Raw genomic sequence first — 20,210 nt, forward strand, 5'->3', positions numbered from 1 at the left:
GAAGAACCTGAACATAGAGGCACAAGACTTAAAGATTATTAATGTTAGTTATCTCTCGTAGATTTCATTTACCTTATATCATTCACATAAGTGTTGAACTTTTGTTATATAGTTTTTTATTCATTAGTTATATTATTTCTTCAGGCTGGGTAACGTAGTCAATTCGCATTTATTTCGACCTCTACTCTACATACATACATAAATAAATGTAATTATATTTAAGCTGTATGGGTGTATGTTCGGATGCCCAAAGATATATTTACTTAGTTCATTGTTATTTGTCGATATTACGAATCGAATAAATCAATCGGGTATCGAGAGTGAGTTTTATTTATATCCCTTTTTATTGCAATATGATACTTCAGTGTTAAATATAATAAGTCTCTATTGTAAGTCTCTAATTATTATTTTACTTTAGTCCATAATAGACACATTTAATATCAAAATTCCCTCAAACATTTGAGCAATAATATTATAATAAGTGGTCAACTTAACATTATAAGTTAGAGGTCACACAGCTGCCTCAAGAGTGCCATACATACCTATATTAAACATAGATAATATATTACTATACAGTATACACAACTATATATAAGCATTCCAGTAGTTGGGAACATTTATAATATTTATAGCACAATACGTGGGCGACTGTTCGAAAGGAAAAGAAAAGGGTTCAATAATCCCTTTATATACATCATTTTCTTCATAAACTTCCATAACAGTCTTGGCGCCAATAGATAACCTAAGTTTTGAAAGTTTTGGCACGAAACGATAAGAAGTTAGAGATATTTTTAAATTCTACATTTCGTCTTAACCTAAACCTTCTATAAATAACTAGCGGTCCGCCCCGGCTTCGCCCGTGGTACATATTAACGTTTTCTCTACATAAGAACCATCCTCGTACTTCAAGGAATATAATAAAAAAAGAATTATCGAAATCGGTTCAGCCGTTCTCGAGTTATGGAATTACAACGAAAAGTGGCATTGATTTTTATATATATAGATATGAATTTCGAAGCAGTGGAATATTTATTTATTTTGTTATTATTTTTTTATATAATAAGACAAATTTGAGTGTTCATTTTGACATAAACAAATGTTGAAGGGGGATTTAAATTTACGTCTGTGACGTGGTTGTGGGAGTGTATGCAGAAATGCTCGCCAGCTACTGAGAGGACTTATGTACAATGTAGTACATTAAAAACTGTTGGCTTATTAATAAACGTAGGTTTATCAAACGTAGGTACCTATATCTCATGTATATGAGTCTTCACAATTTAGTGATAAGTTAAATGAGTGCTTTTATAACTACAAATCCGAATCATAAAATTGGCGATTCCATCCTGACGTATGTACCCGCTTATCTCACTTTCCTAAAATAGTCCTAATTATAAGTAGACTTCAAAAAAACTTTAGAATATAAGGAACTAGCTTTCCACCCGCGGCTTCGCCCGCGCAGTCAAAGAAAAACCCGTACTTATAGTTCCCGTTCCCGTGGGATTTCCGGGATAAAACCTATCCTATGTCCCGGGGTAAAAAGTAGCATATGTCCTTTCTCGGGTATCAAAATATCTCTATACCAAATTTAATGCAAATTGGTTCAGTAGTTAAGGCGTGATTGAGTGACAGACAGACAGACAGAGTTACTTTCGCATTTATAATATTAGTATCTATGGATATATATTTGTAAATAATTTTTGCTTTACCTATTGCTGTCTTTCACCTAGTAGGTAGTATTCCTGGAATTTAATATGGAACAAAAACGCACGGGTTTAAGACGAATTTCCTGTTATACCTATATAGTTTAAAATATTTTATAACGAATTTTCATTTACAATTTCCAAATAAATCTTGTAAAAATTACGCTTAGCGTTTAGTTTAGTGCTTTGTATGCGCTCATTTCAAAGGAATATTTTCGATACAATTGGTACCTACATAATATGATGTGGGCATAAATCTCTTAGAATATATAAGAATATATAACCTTTAAATAATGGAGCAATTATAATATCTACATTTTTGTGCTACGAGGGAAGGTGAAAAACCATACAAATGTAATCATTATAGGTTTATTCAAAGCAGCTTTTAAAATTTGAGAAAATTGGGCGTTTCAAAAGTTTCATGTAAGTTACTTACGTTAAAGTGAGCAATATTCACCAAATGGTATTTCGATTACTTTTAATAATAAGAAGATAAACGAATGTTCTAGAAGTTAGAATCACACATGACGTCGTCGTCGCGGTCATCGTCGTTTCAGCCCAGGGGGTCCACTGCTGGACAAAGGCCTCCCACAAGAATTTCAACACACATAAGAATTACACTTACAAGTTCTAGAAATTATGACGCTTTTAGGTACATATATGTGACTAGCTTTCCGCCTGCGGCTTCGCCCGCGTTTTCAAAGAAAAACCCGCATAGTTCCCGTTCCCGTGGATAAAACCTAGTCTATATTACTCGTGGATAATGTAGCTTTCGAATGTTGAAAGAATTTTTAAAATCGGTCCAGTAGTTTATGAGCCTATTCATTACAATCAAACACACATACAAATTTTTCCTCTTTATAATATTAGTGTAGATAAAAAACATTAATATTTCAATTTTGATCTGTTAGCTGAACTTTTACATAATTAATTTATTAGCATTTATAATAGGCAATTAAATTAGCCGAAAATTTGCCTATCGTAGTGAGTAATAGTTTTCCCCTGCGGTAGCCAAACCTAAGTACAATTATTTTGCCGTAACTTTCATGTGCTAATCGGGTTTATTTCTAAACTGCTATTTGTAATGATCAATTTAATTTCACATGTTATAGAAAATTTAAAATTAATATTTATGAATTAATTATTTAATTGTAAACACAGTGTAAACTTCTATAGCTACTATTATGTATTCTGTGCTTCTATATTGAGGTCATTGTAATAAAATTCGGTTGATAGACTTTGACATCATATGGCAACACAATAGTAAAACATGCTGGTTTTCTTGTGTCTATTGTCAAATTAGTAATTGATTGATTTACCTCAGAATTCTGATATTCTATAATACAGGCGTTTGCGAATCCAGTCAGCAGAAAATGCACGGAAATAACTTCAAAATATTTATAAACAAAACCCAACAACATCATAATATTTTTTCATATTTGTCAGGACAATAATTGAGCAGGCAATAAAACGAAAAGGAAAATAAAAAATCATTTTATCTTACCTTCAATTATTTTACCTAATGAAATTGTCTTTAAAAATGGCTTTATTTGAATAAGTGTTTCATTAGCTGTTCAAAGAAAACATTTCCTTATTTTGTGAAGTTAACAACATCAAACAACATTATTTATACTTATTACATACAATATACATTTAAAAGCTGTCTATTAAAAGCTTTATAATACAAATTAATAATGCATGCGATATTAATAATAATCTACAACAGGAAAAGCAATATAATTATGTTACATATTTTTTTTACTAGATTAGGTAGTATGGGTACAATTTTTTGTTTTGTAAAGAACACTACTATGATTTCATTATTTTCGCTTTTACTATTAGGCCGGTTGCAGAGCTTCACCGACCATCAGTGCGTACGTCAGTCGCGCTTTTCATATGTATGGAAATTTCATAGCTAGACCGACTAAAACCCCACTGTGTTCCGTCGAGCCGCTTTAATGATGGGGCCGCGGGTATTTGTTAGAATTCTTCCGCGCGCTTCATAGCTAGACCGACCATACGCACGCGTATTTCCATACAAATGACAAGCGCGACTGACGTACGCACTGATGGTCGGTGAAGCTCTGCAACTGGCCTTATCTGGTTACAAAAAACTTGGCCATAAATTACATCCACATTTATACCCACAAAATATTGGTTGCAACTAAGGTTTGCAAAAATCTCAATTATTAAAACGGTATAACCTCTCGTAATCGGATGATAAAATTTCAACAAGTTCGCCAGTATAAAAAACATCAAAACAGATGTCACGGGAACAAAACGCTAGAACATTTGCGCATACATTGTTTGAAATTGCTATAAACGAATACCAACTCTTTACTACCCCTCGTTCTGCCTTACTACCCCACGTACATGTTGAGAAATCAAGTAGGTAGGTACGTGAATATTACGTTAGAGTGTTACCTGTGACAATAAAGTTACACGATCGTTTCAAAGTACTTTAGAATATATTATGTATGTGTTTTTGCTTTTAAAAAAGTTATTTCCTGACAATATGTTTATTACAAACAATGATATTATATATACAAACAAATTACAAAGATAATATTTTAGTTAATGTAACAATCTCAAGATAGGAGATAAGATTTATTATTAATTTATTATTTATTTTCATTTATTTACCTAGTAGGTAACAACTCTTCAAATACACATTATTTATAGTTTTGCAAAATTGTTGAATAAAACTACCCTCAAATACTTTTATTCTTGGAGGTAGAAACACCCAAATGCCAATTTATTAGTTGGTACGTTTCATTGAACTGTTTGGTTGTACAATATGCCATTACAATTATAAAAAGTCATCATAGAACCTAGGTACTAGGTACTAGGTATACTAGTTATACGCCACTGAAAATCGCACGACTTCGAACATTGCAAGAGCACTGCTGAAAGCTACAGGAATAAGAAATTGGAAAATCCAAAAGTGCACGCCTCATAATCTCATCCTTTACAATAAAATTGATTATTTATAAAGGTGTATATAATATAAGTATGTAGATACACTTGTTCTCATGTGCCAATGCTCTTGTACTGTCTCAAAATAGTTGGAAAAGTAAGGAAAGCGGTACCGTAATAATTGAGCTATTTTTCTTGTGGCCCCACCTAGATGTGAAACTGCGCAGGTTTAAGGGACTGACTACCAACTTATTTTTTTAAACCTTGGCTTATAGTATAAAGAATCGAGTTTATAATGGTGAATTTTGAGTACACTATAAATATAAAAAAAGTCGATATTTTTTTTGTTTATTCAATAACAATTAAACCACATCGAATCAGACCCTGAAAAATGAAAGGGTTCTATTCCTGAGCATACTCAAGCGTAAGAGAAAAAAAAAAGACTCGATTAGAAAGTACTTCGGTCGCTATCGTGTTAACAAGAAAATCCTCCGCACATACAGACACACGGACGTCCAAGACAGAACTTTTTTAAACTGTTTTTTAACTAGTTTAAATAACAAAAATGACATCAAAAATATCATGAATGTTAAAAATAGTGTTTTTTCTTAATATGTGTGTGTATGTATTATCTTACAAGTGCAATGTATGATACATAAAGACATTTTAAGTTTGAAAAATCAGATGTTTTGCGCGAAGTGACAGTAGTACCCACCTCAACGCTTCGCTTAAGAGGCGTGCAATAGGCCAGAAAGATAAGAAGAAGAAGAATAGTAATAATTGTGTATGCGACTATGCGAATTTAAGTAGGTTTGTGATTTTTTTTTCTTTTTTCTATTAATAAAATTCGAAAGAGCTTAAAGAGATCTAAGTAGTTACACAAATAAATGTTTCAGTTTGCATTTGATGAAACTTTCGTGCGATTCTCCAGAGCTTTACGAAAATCACGTAAAACCGTTTATCCAGTATAGCATGAAGGAAGGATAAATCAATAGACATATTTTTCTATATTTAGGACATTGACAAATAGATTAGAAATGATGAGCTATCAGTAACATTAATCCATAATTCCATAAATCAAATACGAATAGCATATTATTGTCCTGGGACTAACGTTTTATAATGTATTAAATTATACACACAATATTATATACATACACTTTATTCTTAATACCATGTCCATTAATTTCGTATATTACTTATTTCAATTAATACCTAGACTATCCACATTATAAACTACATAGGAAATTAAAAAAATATATTCTTCGTAGTTTTATATATTTATAGGGACAGTTAGTTCACATCTTTACATCTAACCTCATATTATTAGCCTTATAATTTTGTGACGTTCTCAAGGGTCATCATTTCGGTTATGAGATCGTAAAGGTGCTCACAATCCCTTTTATAACACTTACGAGAATAAATACCGATAATTTATGATTAAAATAATGTCTTTGCTTATTAGAAACTGTACCTATTAAGTTATGTTTTGTTTACAAATCGAGTGGGCAGATGCGACTCGAAAGGGCAAAGATTTGAAAGCAAAAAAGAAAAATATCATCTATTAGAGAGGGAATTTTCACAAAATGTTTATCTAAATCTTCAATTTCTTTACTTGGTAATAGTAAATCCTAATATACGGCTAACGGCTAAACTATTGACTCACAAATTGTTTCCCAGTAGACTTATAAACTGAAATAACATTGTTCAAGAATAATTTAATCATATGTGTATTATTGTACGGGGAAACTAATTTACATAGGTCGCAAAGCCAATCAAATGTTGTTTTCTCTCAGTGAACCGGAAAATTCGATGGAAGGCCCGTTGTTTATGAAGAGTTATGTTACCGAAGTAAAGCTAACTTCTATTGTCTTACTTTTAGAAAATATTGATACTTCCGCATATAAATTACTGTATGCAATACAATAAGTATAGAAAGTTACTTTAACACAGCAACAAATATTAAAAATAACATATTTTAGTATGATGCAACTATTCTGAGCATTGTATTTTCGTTCCTCCTCGTTTTTGAAGTCGGTTAAATGTCGATAGTGTGTATTTATAGACTCCCGTAATATATGAGAACTTGAGTATGTTTAATAAGTAAATGTATCCTTTTCAAAACCAAGTGAATTAAACATAAATTACACAATATTTTTAATTTAAATAGGCTTACACGGGCGTATTAATCAAAAATTCTAATATTGAAAACAATAAATAGCCCCTGGTAATGTTATGTTCTAAGCCTCAAAAACACGCTAGGAATAGGTTTTTTGCTTAAATGCGTAGATAGATATGTAACAGCCTGCAACAATCAATAAATAATTATTATATTATTAAAATCTTACTTTCACTAGGAAGTATATTTAAAAAAGCGTTTGCGTGTGCATACGTTTGATATATGTACGCCTAGCATAACTTTTAACAATAAACCAAACGATATTATTCCCTAAAATAATAACCTTATTCCTGCGATTCGTATTCCACTAACATTTAATTAAGTAACTCATACGTTGCATTTAACATTCAAATTGAAAAGCTGTACGTTCTGTACGATTAATGTCACTAAGCCCAGTGGATTTGTGTAATATATAACGGTAACGTACTGGTCAATTTTAGTACATACAATTCAACTTGATTAGGTAGATCAATTAAATTAATAAAAAAAAAAATATTGGTATTTCATGGATGTAAAAATTCATAATAAATAAGATTCTTTCCTATTCTTTAACTATTTGTAAAAGCTACACAATTATACCTACTTAAAATCTTATAATTTTAATCATTGGAAAGTAAAATGTGAACTGCGCAAAGATGAATTATTTCTTACGTAATAATATAATAATTGATATAGTGAAGTCCCGTGTCCCCAAGTGGGGTAAGGGGCAGATGCATTATCCATACATCTGTTTCACTGATCGATTTTCTTTAGGGACAAGTTGGTGATCAGCCTTCTGTGTCCTGCCAGACCGAGACATTTTTTTCTTCGTCTCCACCGGGAATCGAACCCAGGACCCCTCGGTTCTACGCTCACGCGTCAACCACTGTACCAAGGAGGCGGTGGATGGCTTTGATATGCGGAATGCGGATACATTATTTGAACCTCATAATAAATTAGTAAGTATACTTAATAATAAATCAGTTATATTATTATACACTAATTCTAATTCGGAAACCATAAGCCTAGCCGTGAACTTAAACTAGCGTGTATCATATCAATTGATCGTACTTGGTGTGTCCTCAGATTTATATCCATTAGACATATTACTTAATGTCACAATATACAGATACATACAGTAAGGAAACTTCATACAAAATGTTCGAAATGGCTCCCCCCCCATCAAGCGTGTTTACGAGGGTATTGAGGGGGATCGATAGTAGCGGGTGACACATCCACAGATTTTGAATATAGTATGGAAAAAAGTTTAAAGTGATGTCAATTCACATTAAACAAATATCGATTGTTTATTCATATCATATCAGTGTTATATCGAAATATAGCACTGATAAAAACGTATTTACTTTTACAAGCTGTATTAATTCGGATTGTTTCTTCTTGTAAATTCATATTTAGGCTACACCATTTTTGTATTTTAACGGGTTTTAATCTCCAAATTACCACAAAATCAACCGTGAAAAAAAGCAAACAGAAATATACAGGCCGAATTGATAACCTTCTCCTTTATTTTTCAAGTCGGTTAAATATCAAAAAGTAACAGCCCTATAGCTATACGTCATAATTTCATGGGGGGGGGCTTAGTTTCCTAACTGTATGTACGTAGTATATATCTGTCAACTGTGTTAATGTGTTCATTGTCCATAGACTGTATATTAACTCATTTATTTAAAGGAATGTGTTTTTTACTGCCTTTTGCATGGGGTTTTTATTTCGACGTAGTAAAAGAAGACTTGTATTTGCATAAATTTAAATATCCAATAAGTGATAATTGAAATTCTTTAAAAATTATACAACGATTATCATAATTAATAGTTAATTAATATTGAGCGAAGAAATATTTTAGCTGAATTTTATTTTTTACAGTATGTTTATGTCAGAATCATAAGAAATGTATATATTTATTATTAAAATAAATTGATAAATAGAAGTATTTATAACAAGAATTTAAAATCAAATCGAAATAATAGATTGTATTAGTAGAGATTTCATATTATTTAAATATACACAAAAGGCATGTAAAGCCGAAGGGCAGAGCCAGTTAACTATTAATACAAAAAACTTGTCAACTCAGAAATCAGATAGTTGTGTTGAGTAGAAGCTCTTAGTGCAATCCAATGCTTCGTTAAATTTTCTTTAACTTTGTAATAGAATCTGACGAGAAAACGTTTAACTTCGCGACAATACTTTTAAAGAGCAACATCACTATTTAGTGGGAAAGACTTTTTATTATATTACTTTTTATATAGAGATTTTTTTATATTTTTTATAAACGTTGAACTTATTAAATCGATTACTACAACATACAACTACCATCATGTACAAATATTTATATAAGGATCATCATAATATTATAATTTATATGAAACATTAACACTCCACCCGCGGCTTTTCTCGCGTAGTAAAAGGAAAACCGCATAGTTACCATTCCCGTGGGATTTCATGGTTTAAACAGCCCTATGTCCTTTCTAAGATCTTAATCTATCTTTGTACCAATACAAAATGACTGCAAAGAACCGTAAAGTAAAATATATTTAAAGATACGTGGGAGGGACATTTAGACATGACCTTCAAACAAAAAAAACTACTCAATTCGTAAAACTTGAAAGTGACCACCATCATATATAAAATTTTATGTTGAAAGTGGCCTTTCCTGTAAGGTTAAAATAGTCCATACATCGTAGTTTAAGACTCATTCCGCGGTTTATACCTTGGGTTTTACCATCACTGGACAGTTTTTTTAATTCTAGTTTTTTTTATAAAGTACTTATTATATGGCGGAAGTATTTCAATTTTGCCGAAACCTTTAGCATTGGCGTTTTTTTAGTTATAAAAAAATAATAAAAACAATATATAAAACATAAATTTACTTAATGATCTATTGATGATTTTTTTAATGATTTTCTATTAATGATGTTAATGATTTTATAAGTAGGTACCTTATAAGTCCCGGCCTTCACAGCAAACTGCTGACTACGCCGTTCGCATGGGAACGGCATAGTCTGCGAAGCAAGCGTGATTTTGCTGTGTTCGTTTTTAAAGTTTCTTTACAATAATTATTAAAATTGTATAATAATTCCTTAACTCCAGTTTGCACCGAACAGACGTGGGTGTAAAGTTTCATTTTAATTATTAAATGTAGTTTTAAAGTTAATCTGTTTTTGTGGGGCCTCCGGATGTGGGGTTCGTAATTAGTACCTAATAACTAGTGCGATCATATCCAAATAAATAAAAATGCTGCCTATTCGCTTATACACCCTTTTCTACTGTTTATAAACATTTTCAAATCCCTTTTTCTTCGGTACGTGAATGGCATCTTTATTGAAAGACTCATATGTACAATCTCTATTTCAAATAGCATCTCTGCAAAAAGCCAACAAGACGTGATCGCTGCATGCTGTCAAGTTTTTATACCTATAATTCTCGAGAGCAACGACAAAGGGGAAGCCATTAAACGTTTTATTACTTCAACACTTGTAAACTATTTTTTGAAATCAAAACAAATTGTGAACGTAGAATTTTTCTTTGTTAGAATTAAATTAAAATATATCCTTTGTATGTTTTATAATATTATGTTCTACGTGTCTTCTTATCTTGGAGATTAAATATTATATTCACATGTGATATATATAGCATATGAATCCGAAGTTTTCTTATTTTTTTATCATTCAGAATAAAGTTGTAGATTATCTACGCCGTAGCACCTCTACGAAAATCAACTATCAGTCATTTTTCATTCGATAGAAGTTCTTATAATGTGTGTTAATTTTGTAAAGTATTGAATATAAGTCGTTGATTTCTGTTCGATTGTATAACAGTATAATAATGTACAATATACCATGACGCCACCAATTTAATATTGTAAAAATTTTCTATATCACGCGGCACATAGAAAGCTTTGAGACGGTACATAATATCCGTAACCCTTATTGTTTAGCTACTTCCTTGCTCTCCATTAACACCTATAACAAAAGCTGTTTCCAAAAATATATTTTGCATCCCTGTTATGTTATTATACCGCGAATATTATGTTGGAACGTCAAAGCAGCCGAAAGTGCTTGCTAAAATTGAACGCTTAAGGATGACTGAGCAATTCCTTGCAAATTATATTGATATTATCACGAAATATTATTGTGTGTGTGCTATTTTTGTGGGTAAGATAAGAGTGATAATTTAATATATGCTCTCACAGCTTAAAAACTATGATCATATTCTAATAAAGATACCTACTTGGTAGTTACTAAAAACCCTGTATTATTTGTGATTGGCGAATGCATTATGACACTAGTTAAATAAGAAAATAATGCAATAAAATAAAACATTATTTTATTTATTCAAGAGGTTATATTATATTGTTTGAGAAACCCTCAAAACGAGTGTAGTTACAAAAGACTTCGAGGCTTAGTAGGTACTCTCCAGTTATTCCAATATATCCATATCTACATATTATAAACAAATAAATAATAATTCTTCGTAATAAAATTAAGATAAACAACAATCAACAGCCAGACTATTTTTATACTCACCCGATTCATCGTATAAATGAAATCTAAAATGAATTTAATATCCCAATCAGCGACTAATCGAAGGCAGTCCTCTGATCGAATTGCATCAAGCAATGAGACTCGAGTGCATAGTATAATTCAAGAGTTTAATACAAATCGTAAAGACGAAAGAGGATAACTGATACTAATTAGATTTGCTTGGCGCCAAAGTGTTTAACGATTTATTACGTTATTTTTAAATTTGTTTGAATCACATTGAAATAAGTGAAATATTTATAAGTAAGAATTTAAAGCATCTATTTCATAAGACCTTTAAGATGTATTACAGTTATTATTGAACCGATTTTGACGATAAGGTACTAACTAATAAGCTAGGTAACAAAAAGAAAAGAGAAATGTGAAAAAAGTTATACACATCAGCAAAATTTTCTTATTTTTTTTTTGAAGCAAATACCTACCGTTGTTAAGACTTCAATCTGTGAGTATGTACATTAGTTATTAATTATGTAGTTTCGACTAACTAGGTACTTCATTACCAAGGCCAGTCGATCAACACACGTCATATTCACCTGTTTGTTAATTGATGTATTTTCCTAAACGTATAGATATATATAGAAGAAAGTATAGATTTATTTTTGCCTGGCAACCCCTTTTTTAGTATTTTTATGTATATAGGTAATTCATTATTATCAAAAAAGTAAAATTCAGTAAGTTAAAGAAAGAGCTTTAATTTGTTGTAATAATAATTGTTTTCTTCCTAAATACAATGAGTAGCTACTAAGAATTAAAACGTCTACAATTTCCAGGAAAAGATATAGACCGGGAGATATTGACACAAAATTTCGAGTCATTTGTAACAGCATGGCGGTTCTACAGGGGTCTTAGCACGCAATGACAAAAAGAAAAATGATGGTGTGAACGCTGGTACCGGCGGCTTAGTCGCGTGGGCGTTAGTCGAACTCGTCGGAAAAATAGCGATTTGTAACACAAAAATTTTAGGATTTACCGATAGGCCATAAAAAAGAAGTAGGCGGTAGTGTCATGCCATACTTTTCCGGTGTGACTTACAGCCCGCCATACCGAAGCGAATGTGTTGATTAAAAAAAAACAATTCAACCATTTGTACCAGGCTAACTTTTGCACAGGTAAACATCGTCGTGCAGCCATTTACGAAAATCGCTATGCCATACTTTTCGGACGATTCCAAATGGTCGCCATACCGTAAAAGTTTGGCGAAAAAAAATTTTTTTGCAGATTTTTTAATAAATTATTATTAATATTTTGTAGCGGCGAGTAAATGCATCTTCTATCTTCTACATAATAAAAATGAATCGCGCAAAAGTCGAGAACGGCTGAACCTATATCGATAATTCTTCTTTTATAATATTCCTTGAAGTACGAGGATGGTTCTTATGGAGAGAAAACGTTAACATGTACCTACCACGGGCGAAGCCGGGGCGGACCGCTAGTAATAAATAATAATACATCTTAATTCATGTCTACAATATATTATGCTTACTGCATACAGATTTCCATTATTTATGTTGCAGATGCAAAGATGTAATATTTGCTAGCAAATGTCAGCAAATATCAAACTCATTTGTTTCAATTTCTTTAAGCGTTAAACATTGTTCAAATTATACCTACGTTTACAACTTTAAATAAGTTGTTACAAATTCTAAGGAGATAACGTATTTGATGATAATTAAAACTTTAAAGCTAATTAGCTATTAAATAGAATTTACCTTGACGGAAAGTTTTTGTAAATAAGATCTATTAAAAGTTATTAAATTAGCAGAAGTTGTGCAAATTATACAAATGTTATTGTTTATTCGTAGAAAAAACAATTCTTTTTTTAACATAATGTTATCTCTTTGAAATCTTATCACACGACTATGTTGTTCAATTTTTTTTAGATTCAAATAAAATGTCACAATGTCACTGTTTACAAAGAAACCATAGACAATATTTTGTTCTAGAATTGTCTGTCAAACGCAATACCTACGCTTTGTAAAATAAAGCGTTCCATTTTTGAATAAATTCAAAATTGTGAACACGCAAGCTAAGCGTATCCTTGCAGTTGTAAATCTAGTGTGAAAGTTGTTGGAAAAATGTATAAATCCCACACAAGGACGAGATATCTTAAACAATTTGCATTCAAATAAGGTATTGTGGTTTAACATTTTGTGTATTTTACACGTCGTCGCCTGAAGCTCTTAGTAAATTGGCGCGATGACGTCTCTGCATAAATACTGAACATTATTGTTTTCTTTTCGGCGTTAACATTTTGTATTTTTGATAATACTAGAAAGGTCGCGCTTGATTAACAAAGTGGGCTGTAAGGTATTGAATATACTAAAAATACTGGCATTTGTGTTATGTAGTTTTACGATTTAATTATGATTTCTTTTACTTACATTATGTTGATTGTATTAGTATTAAGTAGAACTATTTATTATTTAGTTGTAACTTGCAGACGTTGAATTCGAAACGAGCTTATATAATAAGTTTTAAAGAAGCTTTACATGTTTTTGTATTCCTTTTTTAAATAAAAAAAAAATCGTTTGATCCGATTTTTTTAATAAATTTGTACCTACCTATGTATTGGGTAAAAAAATATGTATAACTTAATCTAAAGGTCCTTCCATATCATAAAAACTACTTACTAATAATACTACCATAGTATTATAATATTACTAGCGGTCCGCCCCGGCTTCGCCCGTGGTACATATGAAAAATAGATGTTGGCCGATTCTCAGACTTACCCGATATGCACAGAAAATTTCATGAGAATCGGTCCAGCCGTTTCGGAGGAGTATGCAGACTAACATTGTGACACGAGAATTTTATATATAAGATATTTGATTCCTTATGTACCTGCTTCTACTCAAACATATTGTAGAGGTTGTTCTACTATACTATGGCGGTTTCATAATAATTATCGTGTCTAAAAAGTATCAAATATCTTAAATAATATAATACGCATTGGGCTGCTGTTTGCTGACATTTTTATGGTTTGAAACAGGAAAGTAATTTTATACAAAACATACCCCTGTGTAACGATTTCATTAGTCCTTTCTCGTTTATTTGTAATTACTTCCTTAATCTTAAAAATATATTAAATCTTGAAAAAAATAAGTAATAAATTCCTCTTGTAGTCTTTAGATACAAAACACTTGTTTTCTCTTGAGAAATTATGTATATATTACGGCAAAGGCACGGAAAGCATTCACCACCTATTCACGAAATCTTAAAATTCTAGGTGAAGTTATCGGCTTTTCAAAGGTAGATATTTATACAAGCCTGTTTTGTTGATCGGAAATAATGATATTCAAAAGTCTTACAATCATAAGCTAAAAAATAATCAGAAATAATTATGACTGTTATAACATTCTACAATACTTAACCCGCCATTGGTGACGTGAATTTGACTTACACCGTTGGTGACCCCGGTCTCACGCACCGGGGTTTTTGACTACGAGTTTTTCTGTAATTTACAGTTCATGCTACTTTTTATTGGGATAGATATAAAATTTGATGTTTTGTTGTCAATAAAACATAGGTATTTCATAAATCAAATATATTTTATTAGCATAAGACAATATCTTTGAAATAACTAAGATTTTCAAGTATTTTAATAAAGGTTTTTTAAAACTCAAAAATAAAGCAACAATCTTAATTATTTAACAATAAAATTAGGCTTAGTCAGTCTTATGACACTGAAAACATAAAATGAAGTAACATAAATGGTAATACTTCGACCAAAAAAATAAATATACAATACTAAAATCACTCATCTTCAACAGCCAAACAACTAGAGCAAGTTGGTACCTACTACTTGCGATCTGGTTCGAAATTATCTGGTTCGAAGTCACTTCCAGATTCAATTTCCAATGACGTTTGTAATCTATCCTCATCAGATACTGCTTCTTGCAAAAGAGCCTCGAGACGACGCTGATTTCTTTCGTAAGACATGCTGAGACAATGTTCACAATTTGAACAAAAAACACAGAATTTCTTGTAAAATATCGATCAAATCTAGCAAAACGTTTACTAATAATAGAATTATATGATTAAACTATAAATTACAACAACAGCTTTATCAAAATGAGTAAAATAAAAAAATACACAATAACCATTTGACTTACTTAGTTGGTGACGCCGGTCTCACGCACCGGGTTGGGGCCAAAACTCTGTAACCTGCGCCTGCGTCGCTCTCGCGGGATAGACTAGCGGTAGGGGGCGCGAAATTAGGCAGCTACTCGAAACCACAGTGCAATTCGATAAACGGTGACAAAAATATTTGAGTTTCTTTAACTGCCCGGTCTCACAGACATATAAGGTCACCAATGGCGGGATAATATTAATTTATACAATGAAAAGGATCAGAAAATCCAACCTTTTTAAAGAACAGTCGTATATAATACGAGTTTACGAGAAAATCTTGAATTCCAAGATGATTCCAAGTAAAGATCAATTCGGTCGTATTCTTTGTAAACGGAGATATTGTCATACGAAGCGACTGACGAAGCTTGGCAATATAAGATTTATTATGTAGAAATGTTTCGGCGATATATTATCGTAAAATAAATTTTATCATACACTAGATTCGATTGTATGATACTGTTATACTTATATACTTATACTTATATACTCTGTTTGCGAAAACAATACTTCCTATGCGACAATTGATAAAAGTACGTGCAGTACAAACGTAATCACTTTTTAATCAAAATCTTCATCTGCATCTACAGCAATATTTTTAAGAGGTAAGATTAGATTTTTTTGGCATTTTTGTTACCTATATCAAAACAAATATTACCACTGCAATAAATTATATAGCGTTATTTACAAAAACAAAGATTTCTTTTTGATAATTAAATTGAAAAATAAATACAGGAAATGTTATCTTACAATCGAAACACGTAAAAGTAATTCAATTATTTAAACAGTCATCATTCATCTTGTCATTATTTTATATAAACGGTACAAAACCAAAGATTGTTTTTCCTCCTTTAAAAATTAACCTATATTTTGAGCTTTAAGGCCAAGTGCGGACGAAAAACACTAAAGTTAAAATTGGTTTCTCGAGTGTACCTCAAGACTGGGGAAAGTCTTATAATAATGGAAAGGACATCGGGTAAATTTGTCATGTCCAATAAAATATTTTATTGTTCTCGTTTTGTGATTGTTAAAATTGTACTACAAAAAAAAAACATTAGAAAATTTATAAAGCTTTCGCTTGCAAGAAGTCGTTCTAGTTATCCTTTTATTTTAAGTTGTGATTTTCAAATGTACACAATATAAACATAATCAATGACTTTTCAATAGATAGTATTGATTTAGAATTTTACGAAAATGCATAAATAATAAAATCTTATAAGTACTAGTACTATAAGTACTCTAAATTGTTCCCTTTTAGCTCTAAGTAAGCAATGAAAGTGTAAAGAAAGATAGTGTAAATATTTACCAGATCGACCTCCGCGTTTGTAAGTGCGTGAGCAAAAGTGAACTGACGAACTCTTATCTATTTTTATGAAAACTAGATCACTGCACGCGGTTTTGTTTGCGCTTCACGAAATGGTGAGTCCCAAGTCCTAATTTGGTAAGTGGCCTTCACATATTTTTTTTTAGTTTTAAGAAAAATATATGTGAAGGCCACTTACCAAATTAGGCAAACTGATCAGTTAGATTTATAGAGCTGTAGTGTAAATCATAAGAACAAGAAACATTCTATTAACTAAATGATGATTTAATGCATGTGCACTCAAAAATCCGATATTCAAAGTTATTTCACATATTAAAAACTTACTGCCTAGACAATAAGTTAACCATATTACTTATAAAAATGGGTGTTAACTCTTTCGCTTTTTACGGCTAAAAAAATAATGTTTTGTTAAGAACGAATAAGACAAATCACGTAAATATTTGCGTTTACGTGATATATGCGACGATATTAAACACATTTATCACGGCTATGGTAACACCGTGCTTTTCCCGCCCAAGAAAATCTTGTGTGCAATTAATGGTTCAATTGTAGAATACGTCATAAACCTATGTAGGTATAATGTATAGAAGTTGATTATTTGCTAAATTTTATAAAACTTTTTAAAAGTATTTATTAATTATTGAAGTAGGTAAGTATGAATATTGTGTTAAAGAAATATTTCAGAAGTATATTAGAATAAGCCAGCGCTAGGAACTTTCCTTACATGTGCTGAATTATCCTTAGAATAGATCCTTAGCGGCGGTGTTATAACTATTTTTAAAGTGTTCTTGGGTATGTCTTAAATGTATAGTGTATTGTTTCAGTCAAAACTCAAAATAAATGTTTTGTTTTTCTTTAAGAATGTGTGATTTACGGTACAGTCGGTAGATATTATAATGTTTCCGTTTTTATAAGTATACCTAAGTAATCTATGCCAAGGCTATACAGTATACATAATAATAGAAAAGGCCTCTTTCTATTAACACTTGACTAGATATTTACCCCTCATTATGATTAATCAACAGCTAACAATACAAGACGTGCAAGGCATACAACATCGAAAGAATAAGACTAATCATTCTTCCCTCACAAGAACTCCAATAGCAACAATAATCACAAGTATATTTTCAATTGGAACAAATGAGCGTCGCAGCTCGCAGCTCACAGTTACGCCTACATTTTGCATCCTGCATGCAACTTAATAACAAAGACGAAGACTCATTGTCCAACAACAATGGATGAAGTCCATTACTGTGGCCAATTGTTCAAACCCATACACCCATATGACATGTTTACAAAAAGCTCGATGTATTTTTAACTTCGCATTGTCTCATTTCAAGGTTATAAGGTAAAGGCTCCTAATACGGCGGTAGTCAAAATCGCTTCCTAATACGGTGGTATTTCTTTTTTCGAGTTTTATTCCTGTTTTATAAATTTTAAGTACACCAAAACGTAAGCTATTTATTCCAAATTTATTACTCCATGACTTAACTAACGTTTGCAAGTATAGCACATAGACAACACAACAAGATCAATCAATCTGTGTAACGGCATCGACATGAGAGGTGTTTCCATACAAACGCGAAACAACAAAAGTAAGTACACTAATATTTATAAACTAAGTTTTTCGTATTAAAAAGCCGTTCAAGTTTGTATATGTATTGTTTATTGCATTTTCCTACTATTACACTCACTATTTAAATAGCTTGTTTCATATTTGTAAGTCATTTTCTACCCAAAAAATAAGAAATAAAATACCGCCGTAATACGATACAAATTTTATAGATTAATCCTAATACGGTGGCATAACTCCGAAATAGGAAAAATACTGGGCATGTTTAATTGTTTATAACTTTAATTTTATTTACTTATTGAATTAATTCCAAGATTAGTTGGAATAATTATTAATCTGATAAATTAGAAACCATATTCTGCGGTATGTTTTCTTAATTAGAAATCCAGTTAAATATGAAAATGGTTGAGTACAAAATGTTTGTTTCTTAGAAGGGGTAAAAATAGGAAGGTGTATTTTAATGTATCACAAATCATTTATTTTGTATAACTGTTGATTTGAGTTTTACACATCTGAGCCAAAAAACTGTTATCATTTGATTAAGCATTTACATTCTCTTGTTTATCGAATTTTTGATGGGTCAGAATTAGGATTATTAAAAACACGAGTAGTTTTCCTATTACGGTGGTAGATATTTCCAGGTAACTCTGTATTAGGTTATATATGATCTCCTATTACGGCCCTATTTCATAGAACTTAAAATTACCAGATTTAGGGTTGCGTAAATAAATAAGAAGTTTTGTGTCTTTTTTTGTGGATTCTTATTTGATATGCGTGTTTTTTTTCCGATAAAACTAAAAGCATAAATGAAACACATTAAAAGTGAATCAACGTAATCAAACCAATGGTTAATGAATAAAAAACTTACAATTTACTTTACTAACACATTCCTATTATTTAACAAATATTATTTGTACGGAACTTCAATGTATATAATATCTGACCCTCCGTATTAGGAGCCGCCTACCGCAGTATTAGGCTCTGACCAAAATCATACCTCCGTATTAGGGAAAATCGACATGACTATTTAAATATTTTTTTAAAATAAGAAATATTATGAAAATAAACATAGACTCAACAGCAATACAAAATTTAAGTTCCACTTTTAACGATAAAGTGGTTTGGCACCTTTAGAAATACTTACAAATGCTTATTTTTGATACTTACTTTCAAATGTTGCGAAATACCTCCGTATTAGGTGCTTTTACCTTAAAGTTATTTTCCGTATCATCCCGTGGAGTGACAATGAAAGTTGTACAACTAGAAAAAGAATGCAGTGCGCAAGTGTGACGTACAAGGTACATTCAGTTGAATTGAATTGAGATTATTGGAGTTTTAACATTTACACTAAGGAGATTATTCATTCAATTTAATAAAGTTTAATTTTGTAGCAAAATATAAATTAGCTAAAATATTTATTATATAAAATAGGTATTTCACATTTTATACATCACTAGGTAGCTGTGCCGCGAGGTTTCACCTGCATTGCTCCGCTCCTGTTGGTTTTAGGGTGATGATAATATATAGCCTTCCTCGATAAATGGGCTATCTAAAACCGAAATAATTTTTCAAATCGGACCAGTAGTTCCTGAGATTATCGCGTTCAAACAATCAAACATACAAACAAAATCTTCAGCTTTATAATATTAGTATAGATAAATATTTACTTCTATAAATCTTGAAAAGTCATGCTGACTGAGATTGGCAATTTAACAATTCAAAAAAATAAACATTTCGATAACTTCAAAATATTCTATTACAAGTTACCATTTTAATTTGTACAGGTTACCTACATTTAAGTAGTACATCCTCTTTAGAAGTTTTTCATACTTTGAGGAAATGGACGGAACTC

The sequence above is a fragment of the Colias croceus genome, chromosome 9 (assembly GCF_905220415.1).
Source record: "Colias croceus chromosome 9, ilColCroc2.1".
Lineage (NCBI taxonomy): Eukaryota > Metazoa > Arthropoda > Insecta > Lepidoptera > Pieridae > Colias > Colias croceus.